Raw genomic sequence first — 17,100 nt, forward strand, 5'->3', positions numbered from 1 at the left:
TGAGGGGGGAGAGGGAGGTTTCCACGTGGGGTGGGGGGCACTCATGCATTTTTTAAAGGTCCTTGTTTGGTGTGCCTTCACATCTATTATTCTCAAATGTTTCAGGCAAACAGCTGAGTCACAGGCTTTCTGTCCACCACAGAAACACCCCTATGATCTGAATGAGGGTCAGGAGTTAAGAAACGAGGCTCCATATTTGTTTTATTTACATTCCGTTTGACAACCATGAGCTGAATTCAGGTCTGTTGTTAACCAGCTCATATCATCTATAAGAGTATAAATGAAAATGACAGACAGAAGGTACACTTGCTAACTTGTGACTGTGTTTAATCCATCGATATTCAAAAACAAGAGCTGGGAAGGAATGGTCCAATTTATACATGTGGTCCACATTTAACTACGAATTTGTGGCACTAACCCTGAAGCACAAATCATAAACATTGGCTCTGCTGATGCTAAACCGCTATGGTAAAAGAAGCTAATGCTAATGCTTGACATTTTACTCATGTCACATTCGCTCTAGACGAGCCGCTGTTTTCCGCTGACGATCTCTCTCTTTGTACCAAGGTGGATGAAACACCAAAATATTATGTTTCTGCAATCATAACGGAGGCTCGGTTGTCTTTGCTGAACATTTTCTGTTCAGTATTTATTGAACAAACGACGGTGACGGCTCATAATGGCACAAAGCTCATTAGAACCTCTTTCCTTTTTTTTCATCTCCCGGTTACTTTTGAACAATAGCGGATTAAATATAGAGTTTCTGGGTTTTATTCACTGAAGTCAACAGAATGTTGCCGTCAGAGCGTGTTTGAATTTACCAGATAATTCAGATGTTTTGTGAGTTTCACAAACTAGCTGGGCAGAGACGACGGTCGCTATCAGCGATGTTTTCCTCGCTGCAGCAAACAGGAAGGGGCGGAGACGGACCACTGTCAGCCTCTTACCTTATTTGGAAATGGGACCATTGCACTCCGGAAGTGAAGGGGGCGCTATTTCCTATATTATCCGCGGTGTCCCGTTTAAATTTTCTTTTGAAATCTGTGATATAGCTTCATCTTTAGGAAGGAGTTTCACTCTCAGCATGTATTTCAGCTTCTCTTTTTTATTTACTTCAGCGCAGCTCACAGCTTTTTTCATTCCGTAGCTTTCAGTATAATTCTAAATCTGCTTCTTAGTCGCATCTTTTCGGGTCTCTAGTGGCGTGGGGGTGGTAACACAACTAATATAATTATGTCACTAAACGAGAATGCCACAAAATCTTTATTATTTACTATTAATTTCGCCATTACTGGCAACGTGACAGATAAATTATCTTCTAAAATACCATATTTTTCTTCAGGATGCAGAGCTAATTAGGTGACTTAAATAACACATATATACATTTTAAATAATATCTATCTCCATCACATAGGAGAAAGAAAAGAAATGACATGAATAACAACATTATCAACTACAAAAAATACCATATACAATGTATACATAAGAAATTTAACTGAGCAAGAGTAAATAAACAAATTAATTAGGATCACAGACAGACGTTTTGTGCGTCCAACGTTTCAATCACAAAGAGACGCACAAAACGTGCCACTATGCGCCTTCGACTCACGTCCACATAGACTTTGAATATAAACCAGATGCTCCTGATGCTCAAATTGTGTTCGGTGTGAATGCAGCATAAAGCTCTAATATTAACCATGATGTGTCACAACACGCCCTCAGTGGGGTCAGGAAGTGATTCTTTGGAGCAAATCTTTACCTCATGGTTTCAGTTTTAAAGTTGTTGAGTATTGCTAACTCTTGATTTTGCCTGGTGAGGCTTTGGTCCCAAAGCACGTAGATTTTAAGTGATGCATTCTTGGTACAGAATAAACATAATTTGGGGAACCAAGAGTAAACTGAACTGCTGTGTAAAAGGTGATTTACAACGAAGAAGACTTGGATAAGTCCAATCATTAAACTTGGCTAAATACACCAATATGTTTAAAAGAGACTCACCAATAATCAATTCTTTTTGCATTGTTCCTTAGAAGATAAAGTTTATAAAGAAAAAATATGCAAATATTGACCTCCCTCCAAAACTTAGCTTCATTATTTATTAGCCAACTACAAATAAAATCCTTTGCAGATAAATATAACCTGTCAACTTTATCTTACCTTTCTTACCTGAGTCTCCAGCTCATCACATCTAATCATGAGTACACTTCAGTCTTAAGGAAAACAGATAAGCAATTAAGACATAGATTATTTGTCATAAACATCATTGACTACCATGCAAATGCAACATAATTGCCCAACAGACCTTGAGTGACAAGTCATTAGATGATTGTTCGCAACGCCTGATTGCAATAAGACAGGCGTGTCTTACTCGATACATAAACGAAGTTAAGTGTTGATGACTTTATGATTCCTGCTCAACACATGAAAAGTGACTATAAAGATCAGTTCTGCTGCAGCACAAATGCTGCTGTTTGTTGTTTCACCTAAAGCTCTGAAGAGCGGACTTGAGAAAGAGAAAGATCTGGGACGGTACAGGAAGTGTAGATTGGGCATCACAACAAACACGTCTACTGATGTTAGTAGGTCAAACTCAAGAGTTTGTTGAAAAGAAACAAAAAAAAAATGGGAAGAGAAGAAGTTTTGGTTTCCTCCACAGCAATGTGTCCACCTATAGATGAGAAAATATTTGTTTCCTTTTGCTTCACAAATGGTTCCAGTGAAACCAGGAGACAATATTTTGGCGGCCATGAAGTGAAACATAACCGTCACAATTTGGTTTTTTAATGTCTAAACCCAAGCAGCTGTTTTTCGTGGTCTTAATCTCATTATTTTACAGGCAATCAATTTGAACAGATACTAGAGAGCAATTACGTACCTGAATTAATTTGTAAATAACAAATAAGGAATTAAAAAGCTCTGAAATACCCTCAGATATTTATACATTTTGACTAACATCCTAAGGTACAAATTGCTTTATGAAAATGTCCAGTTTTCTGTCTTACTTCTGGAGAAACAGAGAAGAAAATTGTGAGAAAATTGCCAATCTTCCCAAGAGTGAACATTGCATTTGTGAGAGCAAGCAAACCCTTCGAATCCTGAGCCAAGACGTAGAAATGATTGACCAATATACCAATTGGACGTAACAAAACAAAGGATTTCTGGTATAATACTTTTGCAGCCACTGGACCTCAAAACCCTGCAGTTACTAAACTCCACTGTAAACCAAAATATTCCAGACTGAAATGTGAGGACAGCGACCCAAACACAGCTGCGAATGCTTCGAAATGCAACAGAATGCATTTAGTGGTCTAGTCAAAGTCTAGTTAGCTAGTTCAGAAAGAAAATGTGAATTAATTTTGTCCTATAAAATCCATATTTGTATTTTTGTTTTTACTGTGAATGCTGGTCACGTTGTTTTAGAAACATGTCCACCAAAGCAGAGCATCTATTTTAAAATAGACTTAAAGTTGTTTTTAGAACATATTCCCAGTCTAAAAGAGCAGTTTAGAAATTTGAATCTCTTTTGGGCTTTCATTGTAATCGTTCATTTACATTATTATCAAATCTCCATTTAGTTAAAGTCTGTTGCGCTTAAACAGATTTCCATTAAAAACCAATAAATGGTTACTGTGCGACCCACCTGGAGTTATCCCCAGTGCATCTCTTTTTCCAGATGATTTAAACTGTTCAGAGATGCAACCATTTGCATGTGACGAGCTCTAAAGCAAAACATGCACTGCTGGACTTTTAAAAACAAACTCAAATGGCAGTTAGCTTAGAGGAAAAATCTGCTACATGCCTTTAGGTGGCAGGTTGAATATGTTCACAATATGATAGACTAGTTTGTGTTTAAACCTATTGTGGTTCTTTTCACATGTTAGGATAGGTCTGTGGGATAAACAAAGCATGTTCACTAGATTTTTAGATCATTTTTAGACGACGACATTTTATTTGATCAGTTTCTTGCTCCTTTCCAGAATGAGCCGTTTTAGGGCCTCTTGTAGCTTTAAATCCAAATAAGCTGCTGTTGGCATGTGAAAAACGCTGCAAACAGATGCGCAATTACACAACCGTACATCTTTGAAAAATAGAAGTGGAGCCTCCTTCACAACCAACAAGAATGCAGCAAGAGGTTTCCGTATGGTAAGTCAACAACAAAATATTTGTCTTTTCCATCAGCCGTTATACAGCTCATAGAGTGGTAAAACCAGCTGACAAAACATCCTGGAGCTCAGCATGGGTTGCTAGGTAACGAGCTAGGCTTTGCTCAGGTTGCTAGGTAACGGCGTAGCGCCTCTATTCTGGAGGTTTGTGTAATGGCTCATTTTCCAGACACTAAAAAATGTTAACTTGCTGTCAAAAATATATTTTTTCAATCAGTTAGTCCACTAATTGTGCCCTGTTTTCTTGAGGAATTTTTGTATTAAAAGACCAATATTTGCCTAATTGTTGCAGTGACCTCAGTCTCTACATCTGTGGCAATGTGGACGTGTGTGTGTGTGTGTGTGTGTGTGTGTGTGTGTGTGTGTGTGTGTGTGTGTGTGTGTGTGTGTGTGTGTGTGTGTCGGCACACATGAATGCCTGGTAATGTTGTGTATGTGAATGAGCACGTGCACCGCTGCCCTTCATAATCAGAGGTCTTAAAGAGCCCCCTCTCTGCACGGTGAATTGCTCACAGCTGTGGGCCCCTTGTCGCGCTGGCAGCCGTGGCTCTGTCATCGCGCGTCCGCCTATCTGACCTGCTAATTTGGAGCATATGTAAGTGCTCTTAAAGTGGCGGGCCTTTTGACATGCCACAAACAGCAGCTGTGGCAGCTGCCCCGAAGGAAAGCTTTATTTAATTCAATTACGTCTTTTGGAGATATGTAAACGAGGAGCTTCGGGGCTGGGAAAGGCGGAGCAGGAGGAGGGAAAGGTGGGTGACAGGGAGGGGAGAAGATGACAGGGGGGGTGGTCTTTTTGCCCCTCACCACCCTGCCGAAACTCCTCTCCTCCCCTCTTGCTTTCGCTCCCAGAAGACCCTCAACCCAGTTTGATCATCAGCGGCCTCCGACTTGAAGCCCCAAAATGTCAAGGCCCAGGTGGCTCAATAGGCAAATGATTGGCTCCTAAACACCTTCATGCCCCCCACCATCCCCTCAGACTGTCTCCCCAGTCTGAGGGGATAATCAGGGTCAGAATCCTCTGCCACACTGATCAGTACGTCTCAACCCCCGGGCAGCCCTGCAATTAATGCTCTGCTGAAAGGGAGCAAAAATATTCACCATCTGGCAATTAGGGGCTCATCGGCTCCTCGTTTCTGCCTCTTTGGGCTCAAAATGCAATTGTGATCTTATTCTTTCTCCACCCTCAGCACCTCGCACTGGCCCAAGGCCCATTCTGCCGCTCCGAGGGTCTTACATAGGAATGGAGGAGCACAGGATCGCAATCCAGGGCAATTCAGAAACCCCTCTCGTTCCTTAAATGGAGCCGTAATAACGGCTCTTCTTGTTATTTACGCCCCCTCCACCTTCTCCTCTCCATCTATCAGTGCTGAGGATTCATCCCATCGCCTGCTCCTTCCAGCCCCAGCTGCTGCGGCTGGCCTGAAAAGGGCCTTTAGAGAGAAACTGGTGTCATCATGATCAAATTAACTCTTTCTCTCATGATGGGAGCAAAGGTTGTCAATGGTACTGTCGTCTGTAGGCAGTTTACAAAAAAAAAGCACGTCAATGATGTTATGATTAGTCATTTTGCTGCCAACAATGGCCGCCAAATGCATGTGAATGCCCTTTGGCGTCAAAGAGGATCGTGAAGCTGTTGAAAGACAGATTCTGAGAGACGTCTGACATCTTTCCAGGGTTTTTTTCCTTTTCCTCCCTACCTCTCTGCTCCACACAGACATTGTGAAATTCAAATCTAGGGATGACAAACAGGCGTGATTACATATGCCATTGATCCGACTAGTTTTGAGTTGCAAATGTGAAACCTCGACATTTGGCTGGAGTAACTCAAGGTCTCTGGGACATCAGGGAGGCAGATTTGAGGAAGTGGTAGGTCGCAGATTCCTCCGCAGACAGAGACCTCGTGGATGCAGCATAAAGAAAATGTGAGGTTTTAACAGATCGGGACACAGTAGATGGTTTTTGATCAGTTTGCTCCTGGTGCATTTTGGCCCAGTCGTCTTTCAAAATGGCTTCAGCTAAATTCGGTTTGCAGACTTTTATTTCAGGTCAGTTTCAGGTCTGAACCTCGACTACACTGAAAAAACACAAAACCTTACCAAGTATTTCCGCTATAGTTTCTATTGCAAATACCTTGGTACATTTAAAATAAAACTAACTTGCAAGTAATTTTTAAGCCAGATAGCGGCGCTTCTTTTAACTCAGTAATTCCTTTATATTGATGTAGCTGGCAGATTAAAAATGTCATATTATAACTGAAAAGATCTGAAAGTGGAACTAGTACTTTATCATCAATATTAAGGAGTTAATATTAAGTTAAAACAAGCTCTTAAATCTTGATGCAAAGATACTTATAGGTTAGTTTAGTCTTGTTTAAATTTTTAAACAAGACAAATACAAATGGTAAGATTTAGAATTTTTGCATTCTAGGTCCTTGAATCCTTTCTTCTTCAGCTGTTTTGTTGTATATTTGCTGATGTGTTTCGGTTCATCGACAACAGATTGGTCCAACTCCAACTGTGACTCAGATGTACCCACATTTGACTCTAGAAAACTTTGGTAAACAGAGGAATTCCGTGTATTTTCACTAAACATAAGGTGCAAAGGTCCTTGTTTGATTTTCTTCAAACTTTTGTCTCATCTGTCCAGAGAACATCGTTGCAGACGTCTTACGTTCTGTCAGATGCAGCTTTGCTGACCTAAAACTTTCTGCCAAACTCGTTTTAGAGAGAAGAGGCTTTATCATTCACTCCTCCCAACAAACAAATCATACATGTTCAGTTTCTTTTACCAATTGTCGAGCTTTGGTGTTTTTTACAATTTCTAAGCATCCACATCTGACCTGGGGTGAATTTTCTGGGAAGCCCACTCCTAAGATTGACAAATGTCTTAAATGGTTTCTACTTGTGAATAAGACTTAAAGCTGTTTGGAAATGACCTCATAACTCTTCCAAGATTAACAGATATTACGGGATGTCTGCAGATCAGAGCTCCTCAAACGGCGGCATCTCAGTAGCACTTCATGCAATACTGCAGACACAAATGACTGCTTGGATGCAAAAGGACAGAGTCTTTCAAATGTCATGTGTTCAGGGGATAAAGTTAGACTGTAACTGATCTTTGTACAAACACTGAATGTGAAGGCTGTAAGATAGATGGCTAAAGCATAAGCATTTGTCAGATTTTTTGCAATACAATCCCACTTTTATATTTTTCTGGTACCGTCCAGACCTGGTTTGCACATCACCTGCTTTCGTAGAAACATCCACCCTTGCTGATTGAGCAGCAGACGCTACTTTTCCTTTTATGAAAGACTTTTTCACATCCAGCTCCTTTATTTTGGCTTCATAATCAAGAATCTACTGCACATTTCTTTCAAGATATTAAAAGTCCATCTGTCTAATCTTTCACCAGATCTCGTAAGGCCATCGTCTGCTTTCTCAACACAATCCCCAGCTTTGCCTCTCCTTGATCCGTTGACCCTGATCTCTCTCATCTTTAATTGCCACCATCCCTACAGCAAGCTGCCGCCATCGTGCTTTCCTGTAAAGCGATAATTACACACTCTGAATTATTAACAGTCATTATCAAAGCTTTGTGCTTAACTTGTTTTGTTGTAGTGTTAGGTTCCTGTGATCTCGGGCAGTCATTACTTATTAACAAACTGGATGCTTTTCCCCGAGTCGCCGCCTGTTGATGATGTGCGGCTTTAATGACGCACTCATCCTGTTTGCCCCCGTCTCAACGCCAAAAAAATAATATTGGGGTTTCACTTAGGGGGATGAAATGCACTGCAAAAATTACTATTTATTGGCCTAAGATTAAATCATTATCATAAAGGGAAATTAATTAAACCAGTATTTTTCTGCAGAGTGTTTACATAGCCAAGAAGTGGATTTTTTTTCCATTTATGGGTGAGAATAGTTGGATGCGTCCAACTACACCCAGGAAGAAGAAATGCAGCAACTGGGCTGATAGCGCAGGCAGGTTTTCCTGTATGGTGGCAAGTTTGAGACAAAAGAAAAGTATAATTAATCAATTAATGGATTTCTCAACCATTTTATTAAAGATTATTCTAGAAAACAGTAGAATAATAAAGCAGCCAATCCAGACGCATCAGTCATTTCCCTTGGTGCTGATTGGTTGTTCCTCAAAGATAAAAGACTTTGAGCTAACATTTACCACCTCTAAGACGGGAAATGTTAGCTTCTGCAGAAACGTTTAGAAGGTTTCAACTGTGAGCATTAAAGAGTGTTAAGGTAGGTTTGGTGTTTGAACTACTAAAATAAGCAGTTTTAAGCTTTTTTAGAGGTGGTTTCTGGTGATTTTAGCTATTTGCAGGTGGCTCTGGTCCCTAACTCCTTCAATAAACTTCAGAGATCAATCCTCCGTTATGTATTTCAACTTCATGCAATATGCAGTTCATTGTGTTGTCACATTAAAAATGTAAACAGCTGATAGCACCAGAAGTGTTTTTGTACCACACTTTGTCAAGCTTCAAAATTATAACAGCAAATTATGGCAACTGTAGATAAAGAAAAAATGGAAAAACTTTCCACCAGCAAGAATTTCAGAAAATTTGGGATTAATCTCTGAAATGTTCCAGAAAAAAACATTGAAATTTTCCGAGCTTGTAAAGTCAAAAACGTTTGACTTTTAAGTTTCAAAATCAAAAACTTTTATCTTTGAGCTCCAAAAGTTTTCTTTAGGAAATTTTTAAAATTAATCTAAAGAGTTTTTTTCTAACAAGTTTTCAACTTTCAGAACTTTAACGGCCCTAATGCCATATTAAATTGAGTTATATAACTGGAACTATTGTCTTATATTGTGTAATATATTGTGTATTATATATTGTGCATTATATATTGTGCATTATATATTGTGTGTTATATATTGTGTGTTATATATTGTGTATAATATAGTGTATTATATACTGTGTATTATATTGTGTATTATATATTGTGTATTATAAATTGTGTATTGTATTATATATTGTGTATAATATAGTGTATTATATACTGTGGATTATATTGTGTATTATATATTGTGTATTATATATTGTGTATAATATAGTGTATTATATACTGTGTATTATATTGTGTATTATATATTGTGTATTATAAATGGTGTACTATATATTGTGCATTATATATTGTGTGTTATATATTGTGTATTATATTGTGTACTGCTGTGACCGGGAAAATGGTTACTCAACAATTCAGTTAATTTATTGTTTTCAGCTTTTAGATAGTCACTGTGATTTTAGCACACAGTACAATAATTCACTACATTCAGCAATGGTGGTGTATGAAAAAAAGAAATGCTCTCAGTTTCTGCTATAACCTGAAGATGATTAAAGATAAACTTTCCCTTTCACACATCTGTTATTCAGATCCTCTTCACAACATTAGAAACAGCTGAAAAAACTGTTAGCTGCTAAACATTTTTTACAGCTTCCTCTAAATTTAGACTTTCAGATGAATGCTTCCAGTCACATAGTCCATAAATATCTGCAGTGACCTTCAAAAACAACCACCTGACTCTAAACTCGACCCTATCCAAATGGGATTAGGGTATGGAAATAGTAAGACAAACATTGAGGGCAGAAACCGTGTCAGACAACTGTGACCACCGCGCCCTCCTCTAACCCCACCCTGCACCACCAGACGAACAGCAAGGGAGAAAGAAAGGCAGCAGATAACGCACAACAACAAACGATGTCTGAGGAGCTTCAATATGCACTTAAACAAATCGCTGAAGGGTTGAAGAGGCCGCAGCTCATCAACTCGGGACACTTTTTTGCACATGCAAATGCAGCGTTTGTGTTGTGGGTTGACAAACAGGAGCCAGACACAGACGGAGTCTTCACCTGCAGGACCTCCACCCGACCGAAACCCCAACACGAACCGACTCGGTTCTCCTTTCATCCAGCTTTCCGCTCCGTTGTAACTCAACAGCTTTGTGCTTTCACCTGCTCTCTCTCTAGCTCTGTGGTAGCACAATGCTAGCTATGTGCTTGTCAGGTTTGAATCATTAAAGAGAAATAAATGCTACAAAATGAAGAGTCAGGCCTGTCGCAGTAAGGAAGAAATCAATTAATCAGATGGTAAATTAAAATTTCCAGATGCATGATTTATTGTTTTTCTCTTTTTTTTCTCCCTGTTTTTACCAAAAACTGGGTGACAAAAGTCTTCAGTCCAGTGCTTTGGTCTCGACTAGTCACTAATTAATACGTTTTGTCATTTCTCTTGTTTCGTTTGCTTATTTTGGATATTTTAATTGTCTTCCAGTTACTGTGTTAAATATTAAAAGTTATTGATCTTTGAGAGTTTCCTTGAATTATTATGCCATTGCAATTGAATTACTTGAACATTTTCTCAATAAAACAATATTATCATTAATCGCGATAACTTCTGGGACAATTTGATACCATGACCAGCTTATGAACTGTATGTTCAAGAAAATCTTGTTATTAGAGCTGTGACATGAATCAGAAACACAAAATCTTACCAAGTATTTTTGGTCTGGTTTCTAGTTCAAATATCTTAGTGCACTTGAAATAAGACAAAACTAAGAAGTAAATTTTCAGTAAGCTGTAGGAGCTGAGAGGATAACTCATCATTGCAGTAAGAGGCTATAAATCAGTGATTCTTGAGAATAGGGACAAAATGGGTTTTAGTTTTCCCATAATTTTTTTTTGTTATTTCCCAACCTTATAATGTTTTTGAAATGTAAAGATGCTGAGGTGCAGGCTACCAGTTGCAACATTTTTTTTTTTAATTACATTTTTAATCGACCTGACCCAGAACGTTGTCATCACCATCTGACAAAAATAAATAAAAAATAATTTTTAATGACCCTATTAGTGGTATTTTTACTCATTTTACAGACAAATGCTTCTCAAAAAACAAAATAAATATTATTTAAAACAAAAAGTCCATCTGACGGAGTTGACACTGCATGACGGAGTTGACACAACTGAAGGTGACAAACTAGTGAGTAAAATGAAAAACTTCATACATGTGAAGTAATGCAATTTATGTAAAATACATTAAAATGACTTAATTGCACATTTAAGTGAGATTTGACAATTTCACTGAAAGAGTCAGAAAAACTCTGATGGAGTTGACATCTGACAGAGTTGACAAAAAGCCAAACTACCTCAATTTATATGATGTTATTCTGAAAGAGGCCATATTGTAGCTCATCAGGTCCATGAAATCTTTACATTATACTAAAATTAAGTTTTTATTTCACAAAATTTCATCAAAGTTTTGTAAATTGTCAGTTATGGTGTTTGACACATCATGGTTGTGTCAAACAACTTAGGAATAAAAAGAAGAAAAACCTAAAGAATAACATAAGCTAACCAGAGCTAACTAGCCCTCTTAGCAAAGGAAGAGAGGCGAAGTGGTCAGGGGGTCCTCAGAAGTTCTGGTGCCCCCAATAATGCCTGATTTTTTTTTTTACATTCTTTTCATTTCTGATGGTGTTGACAAAAACTAGGGACAAATTTCAATGGAGTTGGAAAATGTATAAAAATTATTTTTAATTCAATTTATTGATACCTTTATAATTATTTATATGACCAGGCTAAACTGTGGAACAGATTGGTTTCTCCCACACCAGCAGAAGTTTGCGAAGCTGTTATGTGTTTTATTCAGTGTGACAACTAATTGTAAAGAAATAAGTGTTATTGAAAAGTATTTTGCAAATCATGTTCACTTGTCTGAGGTTAATTATTAAAGTTATTTAATTGTACAGAGTGAAAGTAAAACCAATATTTAAGTGCTGAAGTCCTTAAACATTACAATTTATTAAATTGTTCATATTTAGTACAGTTTGAGTCTATTGTCAGAATGGTAGTCTAATTTATTTTATATTTAATGTTTGATTGATATTAAAGCTCTATTGGAGAGACTGTGGTACACGAAAGAAAAGGTTGTTCGCCCAGGGCGCCAAACAGGCCAGGAGCGCCTCTGTGTTCAAACCATCGTCTACCCAATGCTGGCCTTCAGGAGTAAAGCAGAAATGAACTAATGAAGTTTCACCACCTTCATCTGATGTTTTAGTCCCTTTTTATGTCAAACCTCTTGATCCCTCCACATTCCCGCTCCATCCCGTCCCACTTCCCTTCATGCCTTTTTTCGCCCGTCCTCCAGCCACTGATCCACTTCGCTCCCCCTTCTTCTCTCCATCCCTGCGTCGAACAAATGGGTAATAAGCACCGCTTTGTACGTGGCTCCTTTCTCAGATCCAGAGTGAAGAGTCTGATTAAATAATCATTGGAGGAGCGGTGTGCGTGCGGCGTCCCTCCTCCCCGCTCCTCACCTTGGGGACATATTGTCCCCTGTCACTGAAACCTCGGGGACAGAAGGCTCCGCCGTGGGGAGGCGCAGTGGGAGAGCGGGGAGCTGATGAAATGAAGATCGGGTAATGAAGGCATGGCCCATGGCTTCCGCGGCTCCGCCATATGTTTCACCAAATGCAAATTGCCCCCCTATTCAAACAACTTTTTCATCTTGATATATGCAAATGTGTTTATAAATACTGCCTTATAAATATAGCATTACAGTTTGTGCGCTCGGAGTCGTTTTTCTGCTGTTGCGAAGCGCAGCAAGACGAGATTTAACAAACACGTTCGGACTTGGCAGCGGCTAATGGAGTCCTGGGGGACGAGATGCGGGGTGGTCACACTGACCAATCAAAAGGAACCTCCGCTAACACCTCGTCCAATTAAAACAACCAAGCAATCACAGCAACCAATGAGGACAAACCAGAGCCGTAGTTTTTGACATTTCAGTAATGAGGGCCATTATTTTTCACTCCATAATCTGGGAAGCACAGTTTGGGGTTTTCCCCAAAATTAAATCTATAATCTATAATAAAAAAATAAAGTGCGATAACAAACAAAAAGTTCAGAGTGTTTACATGAGTTCAGCTCCTGTGGGGTAACGTCAGCTAAACGCTAAAAGCTCAGATGTTTGTGTCTGCTCCACGCTCAGAGCGATGAATCCAAAGCGTCAACATCAAAGAGGCAAAATGTTAAATAATCATAAAGCCTTGATTGCACCCTAATTAGCTTGATTGAGCTAAACAGCTAATATATTTCTCTTCTGACCTGGAAAAAAGTTTGCAACACATCTTTATTCTTCTGACTGAGAAGAAACAATTAAAGTCAAACATGTTTCATCTCAATAGATTATAACCTACATTGTTATTGGGTAAGCTCATCCATCATTCAGGCCCCTGCAGGACGCGCAGTGGGGGTGCTGTCACGTGTCGATCAGATGGTAAAACTGCTGCTACACCGCGTGGCTGTTGACTCTAAAACCTTCATCAATGCAGCAGCGGCAGCAGCGGCTCTGGACCGGACCGCTTCATGACTGTCACGGCCAAATGGGTCAAACCTGCTGAGAATGTGCTGCATGATGTGTCGTGGAAAGCTGTACTAGTCTCTTTTTAGCATATTTTAATAAAAAATACATTATTTTACTCAGTTAGCAGTCATTTTAACCCTTTATATTCCCATTTTTGCACCCGTCAGAAAACCATTTCATATCTATGCTTAAAGCTGAAGCATTTGTTAGCTATCATAGCCTGACACGAATGCTAAGGCTAGTTAGCGTAGCCACCAGTGACTGTGGAAAAACAGTTTCCTTGAAAGAGTAAGTTGTTTCTCCGCCATTAACACATTGAACAGCGTGTACACTATGTTGATTGACAGCGCTAACACCCTCCTCCTGGCTCTGATTGGCCGTTACTCAAACGGCAATGGTAGCTTGACAAAATCTTTCAAGAGTTCCAGTTTCTCTTAGTCCACTTGAAATAAGGCAAAACTAAATTACAAGTAACTTTTAGCAAAATATAGGAACTTGTTTAGTCATTATTAAAAAGTATTTGTTGGGCAGCAATTAGTTACATTTACTAAATTACATTTACTTGAGTAACTGTTTGGAAAATAATTTTGTTTAAGGAGTTTTTTTTTTATCACGCTGTACTTTTTTTTATTTTTATTTTACGTGAGTAATTTTATTATGAAGCATTTCTACTATTGAGTAAAATTTCTGGATTTTCTACCCACAAACATGTTTCAACCAAAAATTCACCAGACAGACAGAGACCTGCAGTTTCTGTTAAAGTTTCACAATTTTTTTTAATGAATGAAACTCATTTGGAAATTTTTTATTTTTTTTTGTTACTCATGTGAATTATTGTAAATTTCGTCCTTAAAATACGAAAATTTCTACTCAGCTTTACATTTTGGTCCGTCTGATGATGTAATTTTAAATATGAAATGATTGATAATTTGATCAGTTACTCAGTACTTGAGTAAACTTTTTACCAAATACTTTTTTACTCTTACTTTAGTAAAAATATCTTGAAGTAGTACTACTATTTCTTGAGTACATTTTTGGGTACTATGTCTGCCTCTGGTTAAAGGTGAAATAAGCTGCCAGTGTAACTAGTACTTTTTCATCAATATAAAGAAGTATTTATTAATATCTATTGAACGTTATGAATTACAAATAAAATGACAGAAATACAGTAAATGACTGAAACAAGTATAAACTTATTAAAACACACCCGTTCTCCAGCAGCATCACAATTATGTATTTGTAGCAATAAATCAGATTAAATCAGATTCATTCAATGATGTGCTTACAATATACACATAGGTAAAATGATCACTAAGAGTAGCTGTAACATTAATAATGATCATATTGGTGCTAATAATGCTTCAACAGCAACATATCGAGATGGTTTCTCGTATTTAGCATAGATCATTTCTTCATGCAGAAGCTTTAATTGTTTAATGTGTTTAATTTGTTGCCTTATTTACAGTTAAACTGTTCCAGAGTTTCACACCACAGACTTAAAAAGAGCTTCTCCTTGTGGTTTCAATCTTACAAGTTTTGAATTTGAGATTATAAAGTCCTTCTTTTTTATTGACTTAATAAAACAACCTCCTACGTCTTGCTGAAAAGTTACTTGTCAGTCAGTTTTGTCTTGTTTCTTGAGATATTTTCAGTAGAAACTAGACTAAAACAACTTGGTAAAATGTTGTGTTTTTGCAGCGTATTTATCCAGTTTCACATCTAGAACCAGATTAGACATGTTTAGAAATATTTTTAAGCTGGCTTTGAGGAGATTTGGATCATGAAAATGGTCATCTTGACTCAGAATCACGCCACCAGTTCATGTGTGAGTCCAGCAGCCTTCAGATCCTGACGGATGAGCTGCGTTTGTTTCTGTAAGCTGCTGCTCGCTGTCGGCTCATTAGCCCGAGTGCTCCTCTGCCAATTGAGAAGGGTTAACAAACTGGATGCTAATTAATCACAGGCAGAGGCGACCTGACGTGTAACAGCAGACAAAGCAGCGGCGAACACGGCTGCCGTGCAGGCGTGATGCTCAGGTGTAGTTTGTGAGCGAACGCAGCAGCACACAGGCCACCGAGTGTGTGCACTGCTGTGCAAAAAATGACAAAGTAAGCAAAGAAAGCAGTGAAACAACTGTGTGATCACAGGGAGTTTAGAGGCAGACTAGATAGGAAAGGGTGTGACCGAAGCCTTTAATTGGCCTTATGAGAAAGTGAATCTGTGAAGTGGATCCAGTAATGAAGATGTTTTCACGGTATGTTAACTTCTGGGGCGCATGTTTCACTTTCTGCAGAAAAATGTCTTCCCATAGAACCGGAAAACATGGGAAATCAAACATAGCTCCATGTTTTATTACTGTCAAATAACTTAGCCAACACTGTCGTTTTGTATAAAATATTTTAGTGCAGCAGAAGTGGAAAAGGTGAACATTTTCTCACCTGAGATACTTAAAGTGTGCAAACATTTTACATCCAGTAGGCTAAAGCAGTGTCAGGTTTTATTGCATGTTACCCATTTCGTATTTAAAACCAATATTTACCCTGCTTTATATCCATTACCAACCTGTTAAATGCATCTTTATCTTTTTAAGTTTACTTTTTCTCCCATATATGTGTGCAGGCAGGGTGATAATGAAGTATAAGATAAGAAAATGCTCCTGTGAGCCAAAGATCAGTGACTTTTCATCAGACTTTTATTTACATTACTTCAAATCCAGCCTAAATTATTATTATTATTATGGAATTATAAAACTTGACTAGATCACTATTCTAAATTTTTTCCATCACTGGCAAAAAATAAATCTAATTTTTAGACGCAATTTGAGGAATTTTTCCTGTTTAAAAGCTCAAAATTCCTCATTTTATGAACGAACATAAAGACATTGTGGTAAATATACTTTTATAATTATATTATTAAGAGTGAAGTGAGTGTACTGTACTGTATGTGTCAATCACAAGTCATCTCCGCATTTAAAGCAACAATAGCGACCTCTACTGGCTTTATCAGGCTAAGACAAGAAAAAGGTACTTTTGAACCCTTCTTTTCAAGAAACCGATATTATAAAGAAAAAATGTGGATTGTTATTCAAATGCTGTTTAATTTTCTTCTAGTATTTTTTGTAATGTTTTGTTTTAGAATGATTTTTTTCCAGTACATCTACCGATGCTTGACACGAGGAATAATTAGAAATAAAGTGGATTTTAGAGCATTTGAAAGAGTGAAAATGATTTTTACTGGGACAGAATAAAACCAGTAAAAGATTAACAAGAAGTAACCTGTTTGAACACATAAACAGTTTTTTCGCTTCTTTAACACCCAGCAATCCCAGTGCAGTTCAAATTAAACATCACTTTCAAATATAAATGTATATATTCTGTAATATTCAAATTTTTTCCTGTTTTGATTACATCCAAATTCATGAGGAAAATAGAAAACATGGTAGATACGCAGCTTCTCACATGTGCCCACCAGAGGGCAGAAGAGGACGATCTGACCCAACACAGAAGATGTAAAAAATTATTTCGACAAAAAAGTTTAAACTTCTGTTTCCATGGCTA

This window comes from Poecilia reticulata, linkage group LG16, assembly GCF_000633615.1.
Source record: "Poecilia reticulata strain Guanapo linkage group LG16, Guppy_female_1.0+MT, whole genome shotgun sequence".
In the NCBI taxonomy this organism is placed as follows: domain Eukaryota; kingdom Metazoa; phylum Chordata; class Actinopteri; order Cyprinodontiformes; family Poeciliidae; genus Poecilia; species Poecilia reticulata.